Here is a 24877-nt window from a genome sequence, read left to right as displayed (position 1 = left end):
ATACTGAGTGAAGCATGCTGAAGGAAATTGAGAAAACCTCAGAAGCAGGACAGTCTCTCTGACCTTCTGCCACCCTTCTCCCCTACAGAGGGACATAGAAACTAAAATTCCTCTTGTCCTTCTCTCCCCTGAAGTGGGTCATAAAACCAGGAAGGTTACTGTCTAACCTACTCCCACCCTCCTCCCCTGAAGATTCTCATGTGACAGGTATTTTGTCCTATAGCCGGAGAGAGAGAGGGAATGCCACACAGAGAGGCCGAGAGGAAACTGAACAAGCAGGCCTTGCCAAGCACCCCTGCTTATTAACCATTTAATCATATTCTTTTACCTCCCATCATACTTCTGCATGGCTGTCCGTGAAAATACACACTTTTCCCTGGGGCTTCGAGTCTTGGTTACTGAACGTGCCTATGTCACCTAAAACGTACATTAAATAAATGTGTTATGCTTTTCTCTGCTAACCTGTATTTTGTTATATGGGTCTCAGCCACAAACTGTGATGGATAAGGGAAAGATACCACGTTTTCTCTGCTACATAGATGAAGAAGTTGCCACAACTCAGTAAAAATCAGTGACTTTCCAAGGTCCCATCTTTCCTGAAGGATGCTCCAGGCAGCCTGAGTGCACACACAAAGAACTGGGAGGCCGCAACTCATTCTGCTCCTGAACCTGCAGGAAGAAGTTCTAGGAACTTCAGAGGCGAGTTGTAGGACTCTTGGCAGTAACCTCTGCTGCAGAGTGGAAGAAGCTTCTGCCTGGAAGGCCAGGGGAAAGAGGAAGGCCGAGTGAGTTTTACCCTCTCACCACAGCGTCAGTTGTCTCTTTCTGTTTTCACGAAGAGCTTCCAGTTACAGATTAGCTTATTCTCATTTATAAAGTCTGAGATGACAGCAAGACTGTTGATTGTGAAAGATGAGATCCATATCATCAAAACGCATGGCTGTCAGTGTGCAAGAGCAGAACCCTTCATTCACATATCCTCCTTCTTCTCTAAAGCACTTTCTGTTTCACAATAAAGCCCTGAACTTTCTACATGTCTGGTTTGGACCCTACATAGGTTCATCATTTCTTGTTTTATGCACTCAGCAAACATTCATTGAGTCATGACTCTGCTGGAGGCTGAGTTTACTAAGAGTCAAATAAAGCAACGTCTCTATCTCTCCCTTTCCCCCTTCTCTTCCCACGGAGAGCTCACAACATAACAGGTTCTCCAGCTTCTTTCTTCCTGGTCGAGCTGAGCCATTGCAAGTCCCAGGCATCCCAGGGCCTCACCTGGGTCTCTACACACACTGATGAGAGGGTAGAGGCTGAGTTCACTGTCAGTGTGGAGACTACTCTACCTGGGGCTGTAACACCTGCAGGGGAAGGTATGGGGTGTCCTGAGTGAGTTACTGGGCTGAGCCACCTAGGAGAGCTAGAGGCTAGAGAGGAGCCATTTCAGCCTGGGTGGCTGGTGGCTTTTGTGGGTAAAATAATGTGGGTGACCAGCATTATGCAGAACAAATTGCAAAGAAGGGTCAGCCCTGGGATTTCTCATTTGTTAGCCTGCAAAAAGATGGACAGCCACTCTTACCTCTCATATTTTCCCCTGTAAAGTCATTTAACCAGCTGGTTGGCTTCCATACTTGCTCCCTCTCAGTCTCTTTGCTACAGGGCAGTCAACATAGCCTAGAAATGCACCAAGCCCTTCTCAATACTTTGGTGGGCTTCTCACCGCAGTCAGAATAAAATCCAGTTTTAACCTGGACTACAAGGCCCTGGGTTACTTGGCCCTCAGCCTCCATCCCATCTCCTACCATTGCCCTGTCTCCCTCTCAGCCACATTGGGTCCTTGCTGCCTTCAAGCACTCCTATCTCATTTTCTTTGTCCAGTTCCTCTGTGCTCCAGATGTTCCTTGGTTGGATTTAGGGCTCAATTTAGATCTCACCTCTTCAGAGGCTCTTTCTGGCCATCACCGTCTAAGACAATACTCCCTGCCCCCCTTGTTCTCTTCCCCTCCTTTTAAAAATATATTTCGCAGTATTTGTCTCCACCTGACATTCTATTCTATACTCATTTATTGTTTGTCTATCATACCCACTAAAGTGTAAGCTTCATGATGGCAGGGGTCTATCCCTAAACACTGTTCTCTCTTCAATGCCCAGGACAGTGCCTTCACAAAGCAGGGGACTGATAAATATATGTTGAATAATTGTTTGAATTAACTAACCTGGAAATGCTGTCAGGCTATATATTAAACACGTAAGTCCACTGAGAGATTTGGATTTACACATGTGATCAATTACAGAACAATCCAATCAGAACACGTGCTGAGCTAATCCAGCCACTGATTTTACTTTACTTCTAACCAATTTAATGAGACTACTTGTCTTAGTCTGCTTGTGTTGCTATAAAGGAATACCTGCAGCTAGTTAATTTGCAAACTTTGTCTCACAGTTCTGTAGGCTGTACAAGAAGCATGGTGCCAGCATCTGCATTTGGTGGGGACCTCAGGCTGCCTGCACTGATAGTGGAAAGTGAAGGGGAGCTGCAAGGGCAGAGATCACCTGGTGAGAGAGGAAGCAGAAGGAACAAGGCTTTTTTTTTTTTTTTTTTTTTTAATAACAAGCTCTCATGGGAAGTAATAGAGCAGAAACTCACTAATTACCTTGAGGATGGCACCAAGCCATTCATGAGGGATCTGACCTCATGACTCAAAAACTTCCCATTAGGCCTCACCTCCAACATTGAGGATTATTTCAATCTGAGGTTTGAAGAGTCAAATATCCAAACTATAGCATTAACAACAAAAAAAAACTAGTAAACTAATTAAGTTTTTGATAAGTACTAAAAGAGATGGCTTACCACGTGTCATGAAATTAAATAATGGCAACTCAATGTGTTGTGGGATGCCAGAACGGCTTCCTTGAGAAGTGACATCTAAGCCAAGGACAAAAGGATGAGGAGTTATCCAACTTAGGAAGAAGAGATGAGCCTTCCAGGAGCGGGCAGCACATGCAAGGGCCTTGGGGTGGCTTGGAGTTCCATTTATTGGAGAAAGTGAGAGAAGAGCCTGTGTGACTAGGTGCAGAGAAGGAACGAGTGAGACAGGAAATGAAGCTGGCGAAGCTGGGAGGACCCCCACAAGCCTCACAGAAGCGCACTGAGAGAGGTAAGAAAGGTGACATGATCCGATTTGCTTTTTTAAACGTCTGTTTTCATGTAGTGTGGAGGAGAGACTGGAATACGGCAAAAGTAGAAACGGGAAGACCAATTGGGAGGCTGCTGAAGTGATGAAGGCAGGTATCGTTTGGACGACTGAAGTGACGGCACAGAGGGAGAGACAGTAGATTCCAAAAGCGATTCAGAGGTCAAATAGGCTGTGTTGGTGACCAGACCTGGGAGAGCAGGGAAGAAGGAGGTATCAGGACTGATGCCTGTCCACTGTGAGTTGAATTATACGCCCTCTCTGAATTCATGTGTTGCGGTTCTGAGTCACACTGCGATGTGACTTCATTTGGAAACAAGGTTGTTGCAGATGTAATTAGTGAAACTAAGATGAGATAATCCTGGAGTATAGGGGGCCCCTCACCTGGCATGGTAGCTACTTTTATGAAGAGGAAGTCAGAGCACAGACATGCACACAGGGAGAACACCACCTCCCCTCAACATGAAGATGAAAGCAGAGACATGAGTGATCTTTGCAAGCCAAAGAATGCCAGAAGATTGCCAGCAAGCCCTTAGAAACTAGGGGAAAGGCCTGGACTAGATTCTAACAGGCCTCAGAAGAAAGCAATCTGACTAACACCTTGATCTTGGACTTGCAGCCCCCGTAGCTGTGAGACAATACATGTCTGCTGTGTAAGTCAGGCAGTTTGGGGGACTTTTTTACAACATCCCTAGTTCAAACGAAAACACTCTCGTTTTCCAAACCATGACTCTCTACAGGTTCTATGCTAAAGAACAAGGGACAGGCTGCAGATATCTTTCTTCAACTCCTTTACCCCCCCAAAACCTGTCCCTACCGAAGACTTTCAGAAAGATTGAGAAATCAAAGGAAAAGAGTAGAGAAGAACATCTAGTCATCCGTTTGTCTGGAGATATTCATGTAACCACTCTCTCTTTGGGATCTACACTGTTTCAAGTGCTGGATGAAACTTGAACTATTATCCACATATATTAAAAAGGGAGGCCAGGCGCCGTGGCTCACTCCTATAATCGCAGCACTTTGGGAGGCCAAGGCAGGTGGATCATGAGGTCAGGAGTTCAAGACCAGCCTGACTAATATGGTGAAACCCTGCCTCTACTAAAAATACAAAAATTAGCCGGGTGTGGTGGCATGTGCCCATAGTCCCAGCTACTTGGGAGGCTGAGGCAGGAGAATAGCTTGAACTGGGGAGGCAGAGGTTGCAGTGAGCTGAGATGGCGCCACTGCACTCCGGCCTGGGCAAAAGAGCAAGATTCCATCTCAAAAAAAAAAAAAAAGAAAAAGAAAAGAAAAAGGCCCTTGTTTGGGGGTGGTTAGTAAAATCATAGCCAAACTCTTAGATTCGGATGAACAATAAGAAAATTTGGCTGACCTTCAACAAAGCATTCCAAATAGGAAAGGCTATTATCGTGCAAAGAACTTCCCAGAGAATGCGGTCAGAATCCCATGGATTGAATCAGAAGCTATTCTGCTGGACAGGACATTCAATAATACACTTCGGGGAACAATCTTAAACAATAAAGGCAAGTAGGCAGGGCAGGATGACTTCATTGTTTCCATCTTCATTTTCTGTAAAAGCTCCTTGTGGAGACTTCACAACCTGGGTGGCCAAATTACAACCACTGAATCATACGGTGGAAGATGAATCAAAATGTCATGATTGTTCTTTCTACCCCTATTTCTGACTTTGATTTGTCAATGTTATTGTCTGGACTTTTTTATTCTTAGAGTTTGCAGTTAATCTCCATTTTGCAAAGTTTTCTGTTACTGTCTTTGTGCTTAAACTGCAGGAGTGTTAATTAAGATACAGAAGCTACAGACAGTCCAGGTTCACGCGTCTTTTGGTGTCACCATAGAAAGTAGGCTTTCAGGTGCAAGCCAACTGCCAAGAGCCTTTGCCGGATTCCCTTGTGTTTCAGTAAATATCACCTTACATTGTTAGCAGGAAATTAGCAGCAAGATTATCCTCACACATTTTCTTTTGAAACGCCTACCTTTTGTATTTAAGAACTGAGTTGTAGTTTCCTAGCAACTTTTAAATTGCTTCCTAATCTATTTCTGCAGTTTTAAGTGTCTTTCTGGATTGGAGGTCAGAGCCAACCCTAGGGTTACTAATTAGCAGAAAGCAAAGAATGAGAAAGCTTTGAAAACGCTGTCCTCTTTTAGCCAAATTGGCTTTTCATCAAATATTCACTGATGTCTGATCAAGCAAAAACAGCCTGCACTTGGGAGAATGTAGAGACTGATCCCATCAGAGGGGACCAGGTGCTTATAAAGCATGGGAACTCAGATGGGGACTGTCTTTATTTTTCTTAGATCCATCGCAGAGGCACAAGGCTCATAAGACACATGGGCCTGCTGTGGTACCTCCAAAAATGCCACATCCTGTGGCTCTCCAGTACAATGGTTATTTCTGCCTAGAATGTAAATCGTGCTTGGTTTAAAGATTTCAGATTGCATAGCACTGTATACAGAACAGTTGAGGCAAGAAATCATTTCTCATGTAAACTTCTTTTCTGGGAAGACTTTTCACAATCCAGTGATCAAATCCTAGTTCTTTTCTTTCCATCAAATCCTAGTTCTTTTCTTCTTTAAAATCCTGAGCCTATCTGTCAAATTTTCAGCAAAGAAAGCTTTTTTCATCCTTCTCTTGCCCCCGAATACAGAAATGCAGAGATTCATTAGATAGAGGGCATGAGGGAGGCCACAGTCCTCAGCAAGCAAAATGAACAAGAAAGAGGAAGTTTCGAGCACACAAGTTTTTTTGTTCGTTTGTTTTGTTGTTCTTTTGTCTTAAGAACTCAAGAGGCTGCGGTGAGTTGTTTTTAGTTTTTATTTTTATTGATTTTTTAAATTTTGTTTTTTGAGGCAGAGTTTCACTCTGTCACCCAGGCTGGAATGCAGTGGCACCGTCTCAGCTCACTGCAACCTCTGTCTCCCAGTTTCCACCGATTCTCCTGACTCAGTCTCAGAGTAGCTGAGATTACAGCCACCACGCCTAGCTAATTTTTGTATTTTTAGTGGAGACAGGGTTTCGCCATGATGGCCAGGCTGGTCTCGAACTCCTGACCTCAAGTGATCTTCCTGCCTCAAGCCTCCCAAATTGCTGGGGTTACAGACACCGAATCAGTGAGTTATTTTTAAATTGAAGAACTACAGATAAGGTACTGTCATTGCTGCATACAGCTGTGGGTTTCAATGTCTGTTAAACCTTCTATTCCCTTCTTCCCTCCTCCCAAGCACAGCCAGTTATGGGGTTAGAAATCACATTTACTTGTTTGATTTCTTTGCTTAGAGTCACACAAGGACAAAACCAAAGTGTCAGCAAGTTAGGCTTTTAATTGAAAAGCTCTGGGGCTGTTTTCAGGCTCATTCAGGTTGCTGGCAGAACTCAGTCCCACGTGGTTGCAGTAAAGAGGTTTGAATTATCTCTCTGGATATTTGATGCTTCCAATCTCTTTGGCTCTCTCTCTCAACTTCCTGTCTCTTGCTTTTTTTTTAATGTGGCATCTCCTTGACTATTTCACTTTTTTCTTCTGTCTGCCGGGTGAGGGGTCAGAGCCCTGGTACCAGGATGTGGTCGACTCGCAGGTTGGTAAAAGGAATTTACTGACAACGATATAAGTTTGAAAAAGCAAAGTGTATTAGAAAGACTGCTGCAAAAGTGTGCAGTGGGGTGCCTCAGTGAGAGGACTGAGCGCCCCGTGGTGGATTTTTCTTAGGAGCATTTATGGACCTTAAGGCAAGAGCTTAGGGTTGTAAAATGAGTTGGCTGGGCGCCGTGGCTGACACCTGTATTCCTAGTTCTTTGGGAGCCCGAGGTGGTCGAATCAGGAGATCAGGAGTTCGAGACCAACCAGCCTGGACAATATGGTGAAACCCCGTCTCTATTAAAAATACAAAAAATTAGGCAGATGTGGTGGCACGCGCCTAGAGTCCCAGCTACTTGGAAGGCTGAGGCAGAAGAATCGCTTGAACTTAGGAGGCAGAGATTGCAGTGAGCCGAGATCGTGCCACTGCACGCCGGCCTGAGTGACAGAGTGAGGCTCTGTCTCAAAAAAAAAAAAAAAAAATTAGTTTCAGCATGGCATTCCAGAAATGTATAGAAATTGTAATTACTTATCAAAGTTGAAAGAGGCCTGGAATCAGATGCTAACTTTAGATACTAGGAAAGTTTGTTACTTCTAAATTCCCGGATAAGAAATTTTGCCTCCAGATGGCCTGTTTGAGGGTCACCAGGTGGTCTTTGCTCTCTTCTAAATTGCTCAGATAAGAAGTTTTTGTCTCTGGGGCCTGTTCAATGGTCAGCAGGTTTTTGTTTTTTTTTGCGGCAGAGTCTTGCTCTGTCACCCAGGCTGGAGAGCAGTGGCACAATCTTGGCCCTCTGCAACCTCCGCCTCCCAGATTGAAGCAATTTGCCTGCCTCAGCCTCCTAAGTAGCTGGGATTACAGGTGCATGCCATCACACAGGGCTAATTTTTGTATTTTTATTAGAGACAGGTTTTCACCATGTTGGCCAGGCTGGTCTCAAACTCCTGACCTTGTGATCCGCCTGCCTCGGCCTCCTAAAGTTCTGGGATTACAGGCATGAGCCACTGTGCCCGGCTGATTTTTACTCTTCTCACTGCCTTTAAGGGTTTATGTGATTACAATGAGCATACCTGGATAATCCAGGATAATCTCCCTATTTTAAAATTAGTTGATTAGAAACCTTAATTACATCTGCAACATGCCCCTGAAGCAGTACCTAGATTCGTGCTTGATTGAATAACCATGGTCTTTCAGAGATAATTTAGAATTCTGCTACTATTTAGATATAATGGGGGCATGGCCTTGTGCCATCTGTGCATAACAGGTTGTTAAACCAATTCTTCTGCTATCTTCAGAGTATCAACAGAGGCCTCAAAAATGAGAACAAAATAGTAGGTACCAAGTGCCCCAACATGATTTGTTGGAGGCATGTTAGACTGTGACGAGATGGATTTAGTCAGCATTAGTTCATCTCCCATTCCAGGATGATGAGCCATGAATTTGCTGGTAGTGAGGCCTGTTTGAGACGGTGTTGTCAGCATGCTTTGTAGGCTGTTTACCAGCATGCCCAATAATGAACGAAGCGCACTTCCTTCTACCTGAAGCTGAGGGAATGTGGTTTCAAGAAAGCCATTCAGAGAGCTTGATACTCATTCTCTAGAATTTGAGGAAAGCAGAAACAGATATCTGACGCAGGCCTGAAGAGACAAGGATGTGAGGCTTCCCTGGCCTAGTGAAGGGGAAAAGTGCCACAGCTATGGACTAAAGGAACAGTCCACTCCAGAGTTTGGTGAAGCAATGAAAGATGCTCTGGTTTTCCCTAGAGCTGGTGGTGGACCTAAAGGAGAGAACCAGTCTTAGGTCTTTTTAAATGAGTCTGTGCCCCAAATCACCTTCTAAAAGGGATGAGAAGGCCCAGCAGAGGAAGCAGGTGATTGAGGGTAAAAAGTATCAGCAGCCAGCCAGAGGGTGGAATATAGAGAAGACAGTCTCCAGAGAACCCCTAAACAGCCCACAAATAATTAGAATTTGGAAACTGCTACATTCAGAAAGCACCAATACCAGATCACAGCCATATGAGCTAAAGGGGAGAAAAAAATATCTTTCTCTCCCTTCTTAGGTTTGTGGCTGAGGCCCTTATAACAAAAGACAGATTAACAGGAGAAAAACATACAAATTACGTTTTATATGACACCATGGCCTTCATAAGGAAATGAAGACCTAAAGAAACAGGTCATAAAAACTGAGTGTTTTTATGCTAAGTTAGATGAGGAGTGGAGAGTCATGTAGCAATATGATGGGGCAAAAAAGGGTGTGAGGTAAGGGTAATAAATGGGAAACTTAGCAAGGCCTTTGTCTTTAGTTTCTTCCCAGTATCCCTCTGTCTTCAGAGATTAGGATGTTCCTCTCTTCCCAGGTATAGTGAGGACACCTCTCACATGAGGGTCTTATAACTTACTTTAGGGAAAGGTCAGAAAATCCTTCCTGGGTTTTATGACCTGCTTCAGGGAAGAAGGGTGGGGGAAGGTCAGAGTGACTTTCTTATTTTTGTTGTTTTCTCAAATTCCTTCATCTTTAAATATTCAGTATGCCAAGGTGCCACATTTTGGGGCAGTGTGTTCTGAGCCCCATGGCAGCCGAGCGAGATCATTTTATACCTTATCTACCTAATGCTCCCCTGCCTCTGCCAGCCCTGTGGAGGTGGTGAAAGTATAAGGAGAATAAGCACACTATGCCAACAGGAGCTGGAGGATGGGAAAAAGTACATTAGGGGAGAGTCTGCAATGTTGTGATTATGACATGAGGCTGGCCTGGACTAGAAGAACTATGGTAACTCCCTAAGGTTTCATTTAGGGGCAGCAAAAGAGCTCTTCAAGAGCACAATGATGAAGAATAAAAGCACTTTTGCACCCTCTTAAATCTAGCTTGTTTGATAAAATCGTTACATGTTATTTATTATACGTGTCATTATCATCATTTTCATTGTGATAAAATTCTCTCTCAGATTTCTCTTTGCCTATTTAAATAGCATCAGTTCATTTCATTGCATGTTTTAATTGTCTTTGAGCATCTCCTGAAAATCATTTCTCTGTGGTATCAGGCAAGAGCCAAAATAGTTCCACACCCTTGGGCTCTAGTTTTTAAATATGTAGACTAAGAAAAGGAGAACAAAATGACTGCTATGGATATTTCCATCTAAGCCATTAGAAAACGAATTATAGTTTTGTTATTGAGAAAAAGGGGCTCACTGCCCCATGCACTAGAAGCCAATGCTATGACACAGGGTTTTTGAGAAAAGAAAAGCTTTATATTGCAAGTTGACTCACAAGAAGAGTGTCAAGCTCAAATATGTCTCTCCATGCTGGCTTCAAAGCAGTGTTTTCAGTGGAAAGTTTCAGGGAGTGGATTCTGAGACTAATAGGTGATTGGTAGAAGGAAAGGGAGGTCCGGAAGGCCCTTGGACACATGCAGTCATCTCTTCATGCTATCTCATGGGTCGCATGTGCAATTGTGAGGAGAATTAGTATAAAATAAATGGTGGAATTTCAAGTTGCGACATCAGCAAGCTGATTCTGCACAGACTCCAGTCAGCCATATTGGTTCCAATCGATTTCAGCCAGTACTTTCATCTCATAAGCAGAGGGAATTTCGGTGTTTCAGCAAGTTGTTTATTTTTTATCTGCTATCCTGCAAACTCAAGAATTTCTGTTAGTCATTGGTTTCTTTAACTCTTTAGGGAAGGCTTTCCATTTTCTCCAAGGTCTCTTTGCCTTATTGAATAGTTTGGGTTGTCTGTTTAGTTAGGTTTGAAACTGATAAAGCAACGAACAGTTCTCCCTTCACAGGGCACCTGGTTTTGTGTAGATACAACTCAGGGAATTGTCTCCACACTTCATCTGCCATGATTACCTTTGAGCACCTCCTCCTGAAACCCATCTTCACATTACCTTTTACCAGGCTAGCCCTACTTTTCTCCATCTGCTAAGAAGTGTAGCTCTACTACTAAGAAGTGTAGCTCTACTACTGAAGCCATCCACTCCCATCTCACTCTCATCCCCAGTGCTAAAGGGCTCTCTAAGAGAGAATGTCAGCACAGTTTTGACAGAAACACTCTAACACTGCTGGATATTCCAGAAACATCAATTCTGGGCAAAAGAACACTGGCATCAAAGTAAAGCTTGATTTATACACCATAGCAATTTTTGATAGCTATAAACCTGACACGCAAATATAATCTTTTATGGCATAACAGTACGTTTAAATTAAAATGCTTTTTAATAGAATATATAATTTAGAAATATAAAAGTGCTTCTTAGTTGCCGAAAAATGAGATTTTAAAGTACTTAGATGTATCAAGAATATAAAATGCAAGTGTTTAGATGAATTATGATGTGAAAACTAATACTTCATTTAAATGTCAATAATTACATAAAGAATAATGGTAGTGGCCAGGCATGGTGGCTCATGCCTGTAATCCCAGCACTTTGAGAGGCTAAGGCAGGCAGATCATGAGATCAGAAGATTGAGACCATCCTGGCCAACATGGTGAAACCCTGCCTCTACGAAAATACAAAAAATTAGCCAGGCATGGTGGTGCGCACCTGTAGTCTCAGCTACTTGGGAGGCTGAGGCAGCGGAATCATTTGAACCTGGGAAGCAGAGATTGCAGTGAACTGAGATCACACCACTGCACTCCAGCCTGGCAACAGGGCGAGACTCCGTTTCAAAAAACTAAATAAATAACAGTAGTATTAAGACAAAACTCCATATACTGTGCATAAAGCCTGTCCTATGAGTTTAAAGTTATATCTTATATAGGCACATTATCACCTTGTATATTTAATGCTATCATTACACATGGCGTGAGATCATGTAGGTGTGCGTCACAGAGATTTGGGATGGCTGTCACTTCTTCATATACTTCCTCACCCATCATTGTACAAGACATTGCCATGAACAGACCTCTTGATGTGACTCAGCAGAGCATGCTTGTTCTAATTTGTTAATCACCTTACCAGCAACCTGCGTCTGTCTGCCTGTTTCACCTGACTAGATCAGCAGCTTAAGGTTCAAATCTGTGAAGTCTTTCACAGCATCTGTCTCATCAAACTTCCCCACCGCAAACTTTTGAGTCACCATCAAGTTCAGAGTGAGTGAGCCAACAAAATTACAAGACCATGGACCTGTGGTCCATCCGGGCCACTGGACATTAATGATGGCTTTACGTGATACTGTGGAATGATTGCATTCAAATAATGTCAATATCTAATGAAGTCATGTTGTGCTACAAAGCAAGATTGGGACAATAATTTTAATAAATGTCTCAAAAGAGGAGCATAGGGAGCCATGGAAGTGTGTGACACAGAAACTCAACCTAGTTTAGGGGTCTCAACAGCTTCTCTGAGGACAGGCCATGCAATCTCAGACCTAGAGGATGAAGGAGTTACGCAGGTGAAGGAAAAGAACATGTTAAGCTTCTGAAGTAAGAAGAAAAATGGAATGAGGAACTAATAAACTAGTAGGGCTGAAGAGAGGGAGAAAGAGTATTGCTCTAAAGCAAGAGAGGAACAGATGCGGCAGCTGACACCTGGGGAGCAGCAAGAGTAAAAGGAAAGAGAGAGTGTCGAGGCCATTGTAATAATTGGGGCACAAATGATGTTGGCATGAACTAGGATGGTGGCAGGAAAAAAGAGAAGTGGACGTTGAGAAGTACACATAGCACTGTTTGACGATCAACTGCATACGGTAGGTGAGGAAGAGGCGTTCGTTTCCTACATTATTGAGGAAATAATGTATATGGTGGTCCATTTCTAAGACAGAGTGCTTCACATAGGCTTGGGCCTGCAAACTGTGGAAAAACAGGATACACTATGCCCCTGCCCTGGTGCCTGTTTGTCACGGCCCCCTTAGTTACCCTCACAGGAGTTTACTCTAAACCACACGAGTTACCCTAAACCAACGAGTTTCGTCTAGAATGAAAGTGTACTAACCAGCAAAACAGCTCGCTTTATCTGTTCTTATCAGCCTCCCTGACTTCCTGCGTCATAAGTCAAGTACTTGTACAGCCCCAGAGCGGACCACCATTGCAGTGCATTATGGGCTGCAACAAAATGCAGCGAGACAACTCTTAAAAAAAAAAAAAAAAAAAAAAACACCTAAAAGCCCCAGCCCAACAACCAATAGGCGACGTCCGGGATGATTGTAACTCCATAGTACTCAGCCTATGAGGAACCAGGGAAGGGACCTGCGCACTAGGGGATAAATCGCTTGTTGTAACCATACCGGGTGTGCCTGCCCATCAGTCACCTGATCTTGCAAGACTGTCATTAAACATCTCTGCTGTTCTCTATGTCTCTAAGTCCATTCCTTGGGTTTAGATGGGTGAGCGTGCTTCTCACATTTCTAACCTACACGCTTGGGTGGAGGGCAGCACCTTTTACTGCACTAGTGGTCATTAGGAGAAAATAGAGTTGCTGGGGATGGGGGAGGAGATGAGTTTTAGGTTTAGTCGAATTGATGTTCCTGTGAAGTATCCAGGCAGTGATGTTGCGTAAAGCACTGGCTTGGGGCTCAGATGAAAGATCTGGAGTGGGAATGTCAATTTTAAGGTAATGAACTTAAAGATTTTTATGGGAAGCCATCAGGAGAGCTGAGGTTCCCTAGTGAGACCATACAGAAATAAATACTTTTTTAAAAATAAAGGAGGTCTCTGGCCAAGCCTTAAGGGGCTCCGGAGCTTAAAAGTTGAGTAGAGGCCGGGCGCGGTGGCTCACGCCTGTAATCCCAGCACTTTGGGAGGCCGAGGCGGGTGGATCATGAGGTCAACAGATCAAGACCATCCTGGTCAACATGGTGAACCCCGTCTCTACTAAAAATACAAAAAATTAGCTGGGCACGGTGGCGCGTGCCTGTAATCCCAGCTACTCAGGAGGCTGAGGCAGGAGAATTGCCTGAACCCAGGAGGCGGAGGTTGCGGTGAGCCGAGATCGTGCCATTGCACTCCAGCCTGGGTAACAAGAGCGAAACTCCATCTCAAAAAAAAAAAAAAAAAAAAATAAGTTGAGTAGAAGATCGCATGTTAGAAAAACTAAAAATAGTTTTGAAGGATGACTAGTATGGTACTGTATCCCAAAAGCAAAGGAGATGTGGAGTAGCAAACAAAAGGAAGTCATCAGAGTAATCTAATAAGTCAGCCCTGGGCGGTGGCTCACACCAGTAATTCCAGCACTCTGGGAGGCTGAGGTGGGTGGATCATTTGAGCTCAGAAGTTCGAGACCACATAGCAAATCCCTCGTCTCTACTGAAAGTCCAAAAAAACATTAGCCAGGTGGCGCCTGCCTGTAATCCTAGCTACTGAGGAGGCTGAGGCAGGAACATCGCTCGAACCCGGGAGGCGAAGCTTTCAGTGAGCTGAGATCGTGCCATTGCACTCCAGCCTGGGCAACAGAGTGAGACTCAGTCTCAAAAAACAATAATAATAATAACAAAGAAAAAAAATAGTAGAATAAGTCAAATAAAATAATGACTAAAAACTTCTTTGTGATTTAGGGACATGGAGATCCTTGGTGACCTTAGCCAGAGAGAGCATTTAGACAGTAAATGGCGTAAGAGTGCCTGAGGGCTGAGAAGTTCCGAGTGTAGACAACTCTTCTGAGTGGTGTGACTGACTGTCCAGTGTTGCCCGAGACAGTGCTAGTTTGGCACGTTGTCCTGCAGAAACAACTCCCTCTTCCAGTCTGCAGTGCTGGTTCAAAGGATAAATGATGCATCATCTGTATGAAGGGCGAGGAAAGGGAGGCAGCTGGAGGAGAAATTGGAATGGTATAAAAACCCTGAGCACTCTGATACAACAGCGTGGGGGCAGGAAGCTGTGAGTGAACCCACATTTGAAGGCAGAGAGCCCTAAGTACAATTTTTAGTTCTACCATTTATTGGCTGTGGGATGTTGAGCAGGTTTATTTAAGCTCTCTGAGTCTAACAGGACTTAAATGTCAGGGTAGAGTGAGGATTTTGTGTAAAGTGCTGACATATAATGCTCAGCAAATATGAGTTGCCTTCTTTTTGTTCCCTCTGTCTTGTTCTTTGGCCCATGTTGTAACGGTTCTGCATCATCTCCTTCCCCGCCACTCCTCCCCACCACTCCCCTCTTCACCCTAAAGTATCTCACACCCTTTGTGACAGAGGAAGTTCTTATTTCTGTGTTTCTAATGAAGCACTCTGTGTGTGTCAACATGTCTCTCTCTTGAAAAGACTTGGTAACCTTGCCTCTCTGCTCCATTCTCCTAGCTGGGAAAATGTAGTGATGCCCAACTCATTCATGTCAGTACATTTCAGCTAGCGTTGACTGTTGCCTGCACCCCATGCTGGAAATGCTGAGAGATGCCATAGAAGTGTATGATATGATTCTTTTTGTCAAGAGCAGTGTCTTTCAGAAAGACGACATACTCTTCATAACATTCTTCCTGCTACTGTTCCCACTACGTTTGCAGCTCTCCACCACTTATGGAGCACCTTAGATCCCCTGGCCTAGGCCGCTATCATTTGTGACTGAAAAGGTTTTGGCTCGTGCAAGGTATTGTTATAATGATTCCATCTTACAAATGAGGAAAACCGAAGTTCGAAGAGGTTAGGCAACCTGCTCAGAAATGCAGCAGCTCCTACGTGTCTAAACTGGAGTCTGAATCTTGATCCATCTGACACTGGAGTCCTGAACCTTTCCATTTCTCAATGGAACAAAAAACAAATGAAATGTCGTCTCAACACTTTACAATTTAGACAATATGCCATTTATGTAGATTGTTTACAACTGTGAATTAGAAAACAAAACAAAATCAGTTTATCAAAGGGTAGAACTGACTCTGACCCTGGGTCCAGATAAATGGTGCACTGTTAGTAAGGTCGAATGTGCACTCACTGAGCTGACACTGAGGGCTAGGAGTCCTTGCACCGCCTAGCCGGATTCTGGTCAGGACATTTTTTTTTTTTTTTTGAGATGGAGTTTTGCTCTTGTTACCCAGACTGGAGTTCAATGGCACGATCTCAGCTCACCGCAACCTCCACCTCCTGGATTCAGGCAATTCTCCTGCCTCAGCCTCCTGAGTAGCTGGGATTACAGGCACACACCACCATGCCCAGCTAATTTTTTGTGTTTTTAGTAGAGACGGGGTTTCACCATGTTGACCAGAATGGTCTCGATCTCTTGACCTCGTGATCCACCTGCCTCGGCCTCCCAAAGTGCTGGGATTACAGGCTTGAGCCACCACGCCCGGCCGGTCAGGACATTCTATGCAGGTGATTGTCTAAGATAGGCAATATGTTCTACAACTTACTAAACCAGAAATGCTCCCCAAGGAATTGGATTATAGATTTCCAGAGTCTCTTCTCTCCTCAGCATTGTCTGTTTAAAGCAAATTTTCGCTTAAATGCCTTTGAAGTCAAACTGGACAGACTCAGTCCTACTGTATTCTGATAGCTCTGTGCTTCCTCTACATGAACTCAGGTTTATAAGCACAAACAGGTGCTCTGGGATCGAAATGACAAGCTCACCATAGTTGCCCACATTATGCGTTTTTAGTTCCTGTCTCTGGCACTGAAATGGCACAGCCTTTAGCATGATTTAAAGTGCCTGCTTGGAACCTCGCTGAATAATGTCTGACTTTCAACACCGCTGAAAGGATACTTAAAGCATAGACCCGGCAGCTGTGTCATCTTCCGCAAATCAAGGTTGATTAATGACAAGATCGCCTCACCCCAGCATCCTGCCTTTCATCTGAGCAAGACTGAAGCTATTCCTGGAAAAAATCCAGCTTTCTTTTGCTGCAGTGCTGAGGCATGCCGACCCAGCAGGGGCAGGAAGGAAGGTCAAAGTCAGCATTTGCATTTGGGCTGTAGAGAGGGAGGAGACAGGGTTGCAATTGGTCCTTGAAAAACCCAGTGTGAAGGTTCTGTATGGTCAGGGCCCAGGGCTGACTTCAAGGGTGGGGCCACCATCATGCTTTCTCCATCCAGCCAAGCTGGCACCATTTTTATGGGCGAGTCTTCCTTCTGGAAATGGTTGATCTCATTAGTGGGTGTGGTTTCAGGCACTTTTCCCGCCTTTCTTCTGAAAACAAGTAGGCTATTCTTCTACATGAGAGTTCAATCTCTACTCCATGGAAACTTGCCATGGATCTAAGGACTTTTGAAAATGCGGAGTTTAGACTACGGGAATGTTTGTAAAGGAATTATTTTCCTTCACACTTTACATTAAGGGCAAAATATTCTGTCACTACTTTCTCCTTTCACCTCACTGTGTCTTACAGCACTGATGCCTACCTAAGAGTGTGCTAGAAAGTGGTAAAACCCGGCCGGGCGCGGTGGCTCATGCCTGTAATCCCAGCACTTTGGGAGGCCGAGGTGGGTGGATCACGAGGTCAACAGATCAAAACCATCCTGGTCAACATGGTGAAACCCCGTCTCTACTAAAAATACAAAAATTAGCTGGGCATGGTGGTGTGTGCCTGTAATCCCAGCTACTCAGGAGGCTGAGGCAGGAGAATTGCCTGAACCCAGGAGGCGGAGGTTGCGGTGAGCCGAGATCGCGCCATTGCACTCCAGCCTGGGTAACAAGAGCGAAACTCCGTCTCAAAAAAAAAAAAGAAAAAAGAAAGTAGTAAAACCCACGTGAAGAAGATGCTTTGTGTTATACCTGACATATATTGGGCTCACTTGTATTGCAGTGCTTTCAACTAAATGTTTTCCTTCATGGCTCTTATCATATTTCTATACATCTGGCCATTGTGTACTTTTAAATATTTTTCTGCCACACCAATCTGTAAGCTCCTGTGCCAGCAGGGTCTGTACCTGTCAAGGTCACACTGTATAGCTTTAACAGTAATTGTGGTTTCTGGCATGTGGTAGGTACCTGCATTTCATATGTATATATGCAAACTCCATCCTTCAACCCCCAACCCCTCCACACTCTCAAAACTTTACAACTTGGTTAAGATTATGAAAAAATATTTATTTATTTATTTTTACAAGATGAAATTTATTTTAAGTGTCCTTTTTTAATGGTTCTTCTAAATATGTCATGAAATTTAGATTCTGCAAAGTAATAGGTCTTCTCAATTTCAATCCATTCTAGAATATAATATAAACTTATAAAATTAAAACTAAAATCTTGATCGAAAGATTTTTTCCACGTTAACTTATTTCACTACTTGAGTGCTCATTGATTAAATTTTGCTTCTTCCATTGCTTCTATATATTTGAAACCTTTGTTTTTAATAATTACAATTTGCGATACACTTAAAAATAAAAGTTTTTAGTTGTTTCTGTTACTGAACAATGTCGTTAAATATTTTCAACTGATTGGACCAGGATGCAACCAAAGTGAAGAGAACTTTCTTCATTATTATGCTTGACATTTCGGTTGATTAGCCAAGTAATTCTTCACAAAGCTCAAACTTTTTTTTTTTACTTTCAGTTCCAGAATACATGTGCAGAACGTGAAGTTTTGGTACACAGATACGTGTGTGTCGTGGTGGTTTGCTGCACCTGTCAACCCATCACCCAGGTTTTAAGCCCCACATGCATTAGCTATTTGTCCTGATGCTCTCTCTCCCCTCACCTCTCTCACACCCCACAGGCCTCAACCTATGTTGTTCCCCTCCCTGTGTCCATGTGTTCTCATTGTTCAACTCCCACTTATGAATGAGAAGATGAGGTGTTTGGTTTTCTGTTCCTGTGTTAGTTTGCTGAGGATGATGGCTTCCAGCTTCATCCACTTCCTGCAAAGGACATGATCTCATTCCTTTTTATGACTGAATAGTATTCCATGGTATATATGTACCACATTTTCTTTATCCATTCTACCATTGATGGGCATTTGGGTTGGTTCCAAGTCTTGGCTATTGTGACTAGTGCTGTAGTAAACATATGTGTGCATGCATCTTTATAATAGAATGATTTATATTCCTTTAGGTATATACCCAGTAATGGGATTGCCGGGTCAAATGATATTCTGGTTCTAGATCCTTGAGGAATCATCACACTGTCTTCCACAATGGATGAACTAATTTACATTCCCAAAACAACAGTGTAAAAGCATTCCTATTTCTCCCCACATTTGTGAAAAAATATTTAAATCTGAAAAGTTCAATCTTTCAAAAACACTAAAAACTTTTTCAAAAATTGCCTTTAGATGTTGAAATTTAGAAAGTTTAAACACACCTTTGGACCAAGAAAGAGGAGGTTGGCTTTTCTTGAGCTGACTTACCAATGATCTTGTTATAACTGGAAGCGATCTGAGCATTCCAAAGGATGTTGTAGATAACTTTACTATGAGGCAATAGAGAGGTTAAGGCTTGCTACCATCTTCTTGATTTGCACGGGTTTGCTTTCAGAATTTCAGCCAGTGGTTGGACCAGACATCTGTATTTTAGTTAGTTAAATCACCACTTCACCCAAGAGCGGGTGGTATGTTCCTCATCAAAATTAGAAGAAAACACCAAACTCTTTATCAAAATGCACACATGAGCTACTTTACTTAACTATAAATCAGATAGTTTATAGAATTAGAGATTTCAGGCAATGAAAAATCATCTTACTGTAAAACTGAGTAAGACAGAGGGTACCATTATTTCTGTTAGAAGACTGCTATGTTCTAAAGACTTGCAAATGGCAGCCTTACTGGTGTGTCTTCACATAGTCTTTTACATGTATATTCTCATTGACTCTTTAGATCAACTGTTCAAGATGGGGACCTTTTTATTGTACTTTAAGTTATGGGGTGCATGTGCAAATCTTGCAGGATTGTTGCATAAATACACACATGCCATGGTGGTTTGCTGTGATGGGGACTAGTAATCATATTTTTCAAGGGAAGAACCAGGTTTCAGAGAAGTTAAGTAACTTAAACTATGGAGCTAGTGTGTAAAACTAAAATGGAAAAAGCTTAAGAGGGGTGATTATATTATGACTAATTCATCTGTGTCATTTTGTCTTCTTGTTTATCACATATGTAACACTTCAGCATACAAGTAGGAAAAAAAATACCTAGTTCTGAAAATTGCCTCTAAAAGGATAAGGTTGAAGATTTGGGAAAATAAAACATAGTCGTTAATGTAAAATAGGCACTTGGAAGCAGGAGGTTGCAATTCTAACTCTAAAACGTTTTTTCTATGTGACACTGTCAGAGTCAAGTTATGACAGGGCTGTGTTATTACGTCCATTTTGTGGATATTCAGCTTCAGCGATTTTCTTTTTAGAGTCTGCTCTGTCGCCCAGGCTGGAGTGCAGTGGTGCAATCTCGGCTCACTGCAACCTCCGCCTCCCAGGTTTAAGTTATGTTACCATCTATTAGGGACTAAAATTCCATGTGTTGAAGCCCTAACCTAGGACCACTGTATATGGACCAAAGCTTTTCAAAGAAGTAATTAAGGTGAAATGAAATCATAAGGGTGGGGCCCTAATCTGGTAAGACTGGTGCCCTTATAAGAAGAGCAAGAGACACCAGAGTTCTCTGTCTCTCCATGCTCACAGAGAAAAGACCGTGTAAGGACACAGCAAGACGGTTGCTATTTGCAACCAGAAGCCAACCCTGCTGGCACCTGGATCTTGGATTTCTAGCCTCCAGAACCTATAGAAAACTTCTGGGTTTTCTTCCTTTTCTTTTCTTTTTTTGGAGACAGAGTTTCACTCTTATTTCCCAGGCTGGAGTGCAGTGGCGCGATCTCGGTTCACTGAAAGCCATGCCTCCTGAGTTCAAGCAATTCTCCTGCCTCAGTCTCCCAAGTAGCTGGGATTACAGGTGTGAACCACCATGCCTGGCTATTGTTTTTGGTATTATTAGTAGAGATGGGGTTTCACCATGTTGGCCCGGCTGGTCTTAAACTCCTGACCTCAGGTGATCCACCTGCCTCAGCCTCCCAAAGTGCTGAGATTACAGGTGTGACCCACAGTGCCTGGCCTAAACTTCTGTTCTTTAAGCCTCCCAGTCTGGGGTATTTTGCTGTGGCAGCTTAAGCAGACTAATTCACAACCCAATTAGTAAACACTAATACTTTCTAAAATTATTCCACCACTCTAGAAAATTATTGTTTTTAACACTATCCACAGTCATTTCTTTGTCCTGTGCCAAAAAAGCCATGTAGCTAGAAATCCTCTGGCTGGTGATACAGAATTAAGAGCCCCTCAAAATTAAGTCCATACTCTCTCTGGAACTCAAATTCTACCAAAAAATAAAATTAAGTGTAAGTCTAATGGAAGAGAGAAGAGCGTTTGGAGCAAGTGTGAAATCAACATTCTGCTCCAGGTAGGCGCCCTTTGATGGGAATGATCAGGACTGCGGGGCTGGGGAAAGCGGGGGAACCTTCCTTTGTTCACAGAACTGGGACCAGAAAACAGTGATTAGGAAAGGAGTCAAGTGACTGGCAAGTACACAAACGAACAGCCCTTGGGAGTTTTTCATATAATCTTTGTTTGAAGAAGAGCATTTTCTTCATGTTGGTATGACAAATAATGTATCTGTCAGCTGGTATTTACTGGATGCCCACCAAGTTCATGATTCACACTTGAATATTCCACGTCTTTAAAATTGTAGTGCACCCTTCATAACTAAACATTTAATATTTTTATAAACCAGATTATAATTTAACTGGAGCATACAATATTTAAAAAATCCAACAATAGAAATATTGCCTAATCAAATGTGCTGATGGTCTTTTCACAAGAACAGGAGGAACTAAGAAATATATATTTTTTCTTATTTGTAGAGTCTAATTCAAGTTGTTAGCTCAGCACAGTAAATGTACACACTAAAGACTGGGCAAACAATAACAAATAAACTTGGAAGACCAAACCTCTTTTACAACTAAAAGTGACGTTACTGAGCTTTCTGCAGGAGTTTCTGGGTAAGTTTTTCTGCATGGCCAATCCCAGCAAGGATCTGAATGCCAGTTTGCTACTTTCTAATCCTGTAACTTCTCATCCCATAATAATGTACAGCTTGTGAGGCCTCAGCTCAATTTTCCAGATGATTTCAGAGACAAAGAATTGCTGATTTGTTACACTAATTTTGACATTTCAAATTATAACTGAAAACAATCTTCCCTAATTAGTCATGTTCTTTCTGGTGAAAATATCAGACATCTGACATACTTGTTAAGCAAATATTTCGATTTTCTGGTCTTTAAAATTTGATCTTTCAGTCCCATGTTGATATTCACATATTAAATTTTCAGCTTGCCCCATAATGAAGATATAAATATATATGCATATGTATATTTTATATATATACACATATATTGTATGAATCTGCAACCATGCTCAGAAAAAACAAAGTATAATATAAATATTATACATCTTCATATACATATATGTGAATCTACAACTATACTTGGGGAAAACAGATTTTTATCCAGGCTCACCTGGAATGGTTATGAAAAAGTGAAACATTCTTTCCTTTCCTTAATAGGCGCACACGTAGTTTAAAAGCTACCTCCCCAAATATGGGAGGATCTTTAGAGAAAGTGTTAAATCACAATAGCATTATATGTACATTTACTATCAAGTCTTTTGCAATAAAAGTTGACATTAACCTTTTCTTCTATAATATGTACTAAAGCACTGTGTTTGCCCAGGCTTTTATTATTGTTGTTATTATTATTATTGTTATTATTTCTTTGTTTGAGGCGGAGTTTCACTCTTGTCGTCCAGCCTGGAGTGCAACTGTGTGTTCTTGGCTCACTGCAACCTCCACCTTCTGGATTCAAGTGATTCTCCTGCCTCAGCCTCCTGAGTAGCTGGGACTACAGGCGTGTAACACCTCCTGAGTAGCTAATTTTTGTATTTTTAGTAGAGATAGGGTTTCAACATGTTGGCCAGGCTGATCTCAAGCTCCTGACCTCAAACGATCTGCCTGCCTTCGCCTCCCAAAGTGCTAGGATTACAGGTGTGAGCCACCGTGCCTGGCCCCAGGCTTCTATTAATATATGTTTACTTCTGAATTTCCATTTCTTCGCTACATTTTATATTTTAAAAATTACATAATTTATAGAAGAAAACCGTAGGCTGGTAACAAAATGGCTCCTAGAAATGGCTAGCACTTGCTCCCAGTAGTGAAAGTAAAGGGCCTGTTGCGTATCCTGAGCCACCCTTCCTGGCCCAAGTCTTTGTCCTGCTGAAGTGGTAAATTCTCCCAGAAACGCAACACAAGGTGGTGCTGTTGTATTTATGCTAAAGAAGCTGCCAGTGCAGCCACTTAGGCTATCTGTAGGTTTGATCTGAAAGTGGCAGGCGTGTGCCAAAGGCATGGGTTGTACTTACGTAAGTGTTTACAGTGCAGTCCTCCTTTCAGACAGGAAATGCTAAATAGAAGAAGGAGGAAGAGAGTAAGCTTCTCCACACATGAACACTTCTGGAGAAACCATCTTGAAAAGAAAAGTGTGTGACGGTACAATGGGTTCCTTTTGTTGCTAAATTACAGGAGCATGGAAAGTTAGAACTAAAAGCAATAAAATATTATCTAGCCCATTTCCCTCTCTTCCGACAGGATTTCATTTATAAATTATCAGCCGGTTAAACTTTTTCTCTTGGTTTTAAAATTTTCCAGGGAAGGAGATGCCACTTGGTCCCCGAGCAAATCAACAGTCTTTAGTGTTGGGAAACTGTTGTGGACAAATATGTACCTCCTCTTGTTCTGAATTCAGAGGGGATGGAAAAGATTTGATCAGCAGATGTGCCTAGTGAATGAGAAACACAAGAAAATGAATTAGAAGTCAGGGCTCTGAGTTACCCTCCCTCGTTTGCTCAGCTAGAACAAGGTGGGTCTCAGATTTTGCATTTGGAAAGCCAAGAGGTTGGACTAACATCAGTGTTTTCCACAAATGGTTGGATCATAAAACCACCTGGGAAGCTTTTTAAAAAATACAGATGGCCGGGCACGGTGGCTCACACCTGTAATCCCAAAACTTTGGGAGACCAAGGTGGGCAGACCATGAGGTCAAGAGCTGGAGACCATCCTGGCCAACATGGTGAAACATCTCTACTAAAAATACAAAAATTGCTGGATGTGGTGGCACACTCCTGCAATCCCAGCTACTTGGGAGGCTGAGGCAGGAGAATCACTTGAAACTGGGAGATGGAGATTGCAGTGAGCTGAGATCCCACCACTGCACTCCAGCCTGGTGATAGAGTGAGACTCCGCCTCAAAAATAAATAAGTAAGGAAAGGATTCCCTGTTTAATAAATGGTGTTGGGAAAACTGGCTAGCCATGTGCAGAAAGCAGAAACTGGACCCCTTCCTGACACCTTAAGCTAAAATTAACTCCAGATGGATTAAAGATCTAAACATAAGACCTAACACCATAAAAACCCTAGAAGAAAATTTAGGCAAAACCATTCAGGACATAGGAGTAGGCAAGGACTTCATGACCAAAACACCAAAAGCATTGGCAACAAAAGCCAAAATAGACAAATGGGACCTAATCAAACTCCACGGCTTCTGCACGGCAAAAGAAACAGTCATTAGAGTGAATCAGCAACCAAAAGAATGGGAAAAAATTTTTGCAATCTACCCATCTGACAAAGGACTGATATCCAGAATTTACAAAGAACTAAAACAGATTTACAAGAAAAAAGCCCATTCAAAAGTGGGCAAAGGATATGAACAGACACTTTACAAAAGGAGACATGCATGAGGCCAAAAAACATAGACAAAATGCTCAACATCACTGGTCATTAGAGAAATGCAAATCAAAACTACATTGAGATACCATCTCACGCCAGTTAGAATGGCGATCATTAAAAAATCTGGAGACAACAGATACTGGACAGAATGTGGAGAAATAACACTTTTACACTTCTGGTGGGAGTGTAAATTAGTTCAACCATTGTGGAAGTCAGTGTGGCAATTCCTCAAGGACCTAGAAATAGAAATTCCATTTGACCCAGCAATCCCATTACTGGGTATATATTCAAAGGACTATAAATCGTTCTACTATAAGGACACATGCACAGGACTGTTTATTGAAGCACTGTTTACAAAAACAAAGACCTGGAACCAACCGAAATGCCCATCGATGATAGACTGGACAAGGAAAATGTGGCACATATACACCGTGGAATATTATGCAGCAATCAAAAACGATGAGTTCGTGTTCTTTGTAGGGACATGG

At 42.6% G+C, this 24877-nt stretch overlaps 1 long non-coding RNA gene across 2 annotated transcripts in view; it reads right to left on the bottom strand.

The window, feature by feature from the left end:
- LOC118153940 (uncharacterized) overlaps positions 1 to 12814 on the bottom strand; it is a 38024-nt gene extending 25210 nt beyond the window's left edge. For both annotated transcript variants that reach the window (XR_008481813.2, XR_004743765.3), the window contains exon 1: positions 12710 to 12814. This is a non-coding gene — a long non-coding RNA (uncharacterized LOC118153940). The remainder of the gene's footprint in view (positions 1 to 12709) is intronic.
- Positions 12815 to 24877: the final 12063 nt, after the last annotated feature.

Source organism: Callithrix jacchus, chromosome 5 (assembly GCF_049354715.1).
Source record: "Callithrix jacchus isolate 240 chromosome 5, calJac240_pri, whole genome shotgun sequence".
NCBI classification, from domain to species: domain Eukaryota; kingdom Metazoa; phylum Chordata; class Mammalia; order Primates; family Cebidae; genus Callithrix; species Callithrix jacchus.
Note: the sequence above shows the minus strand (reverse complement) of the source record. Positions and strands in the feature narration are given on the sequence as shown.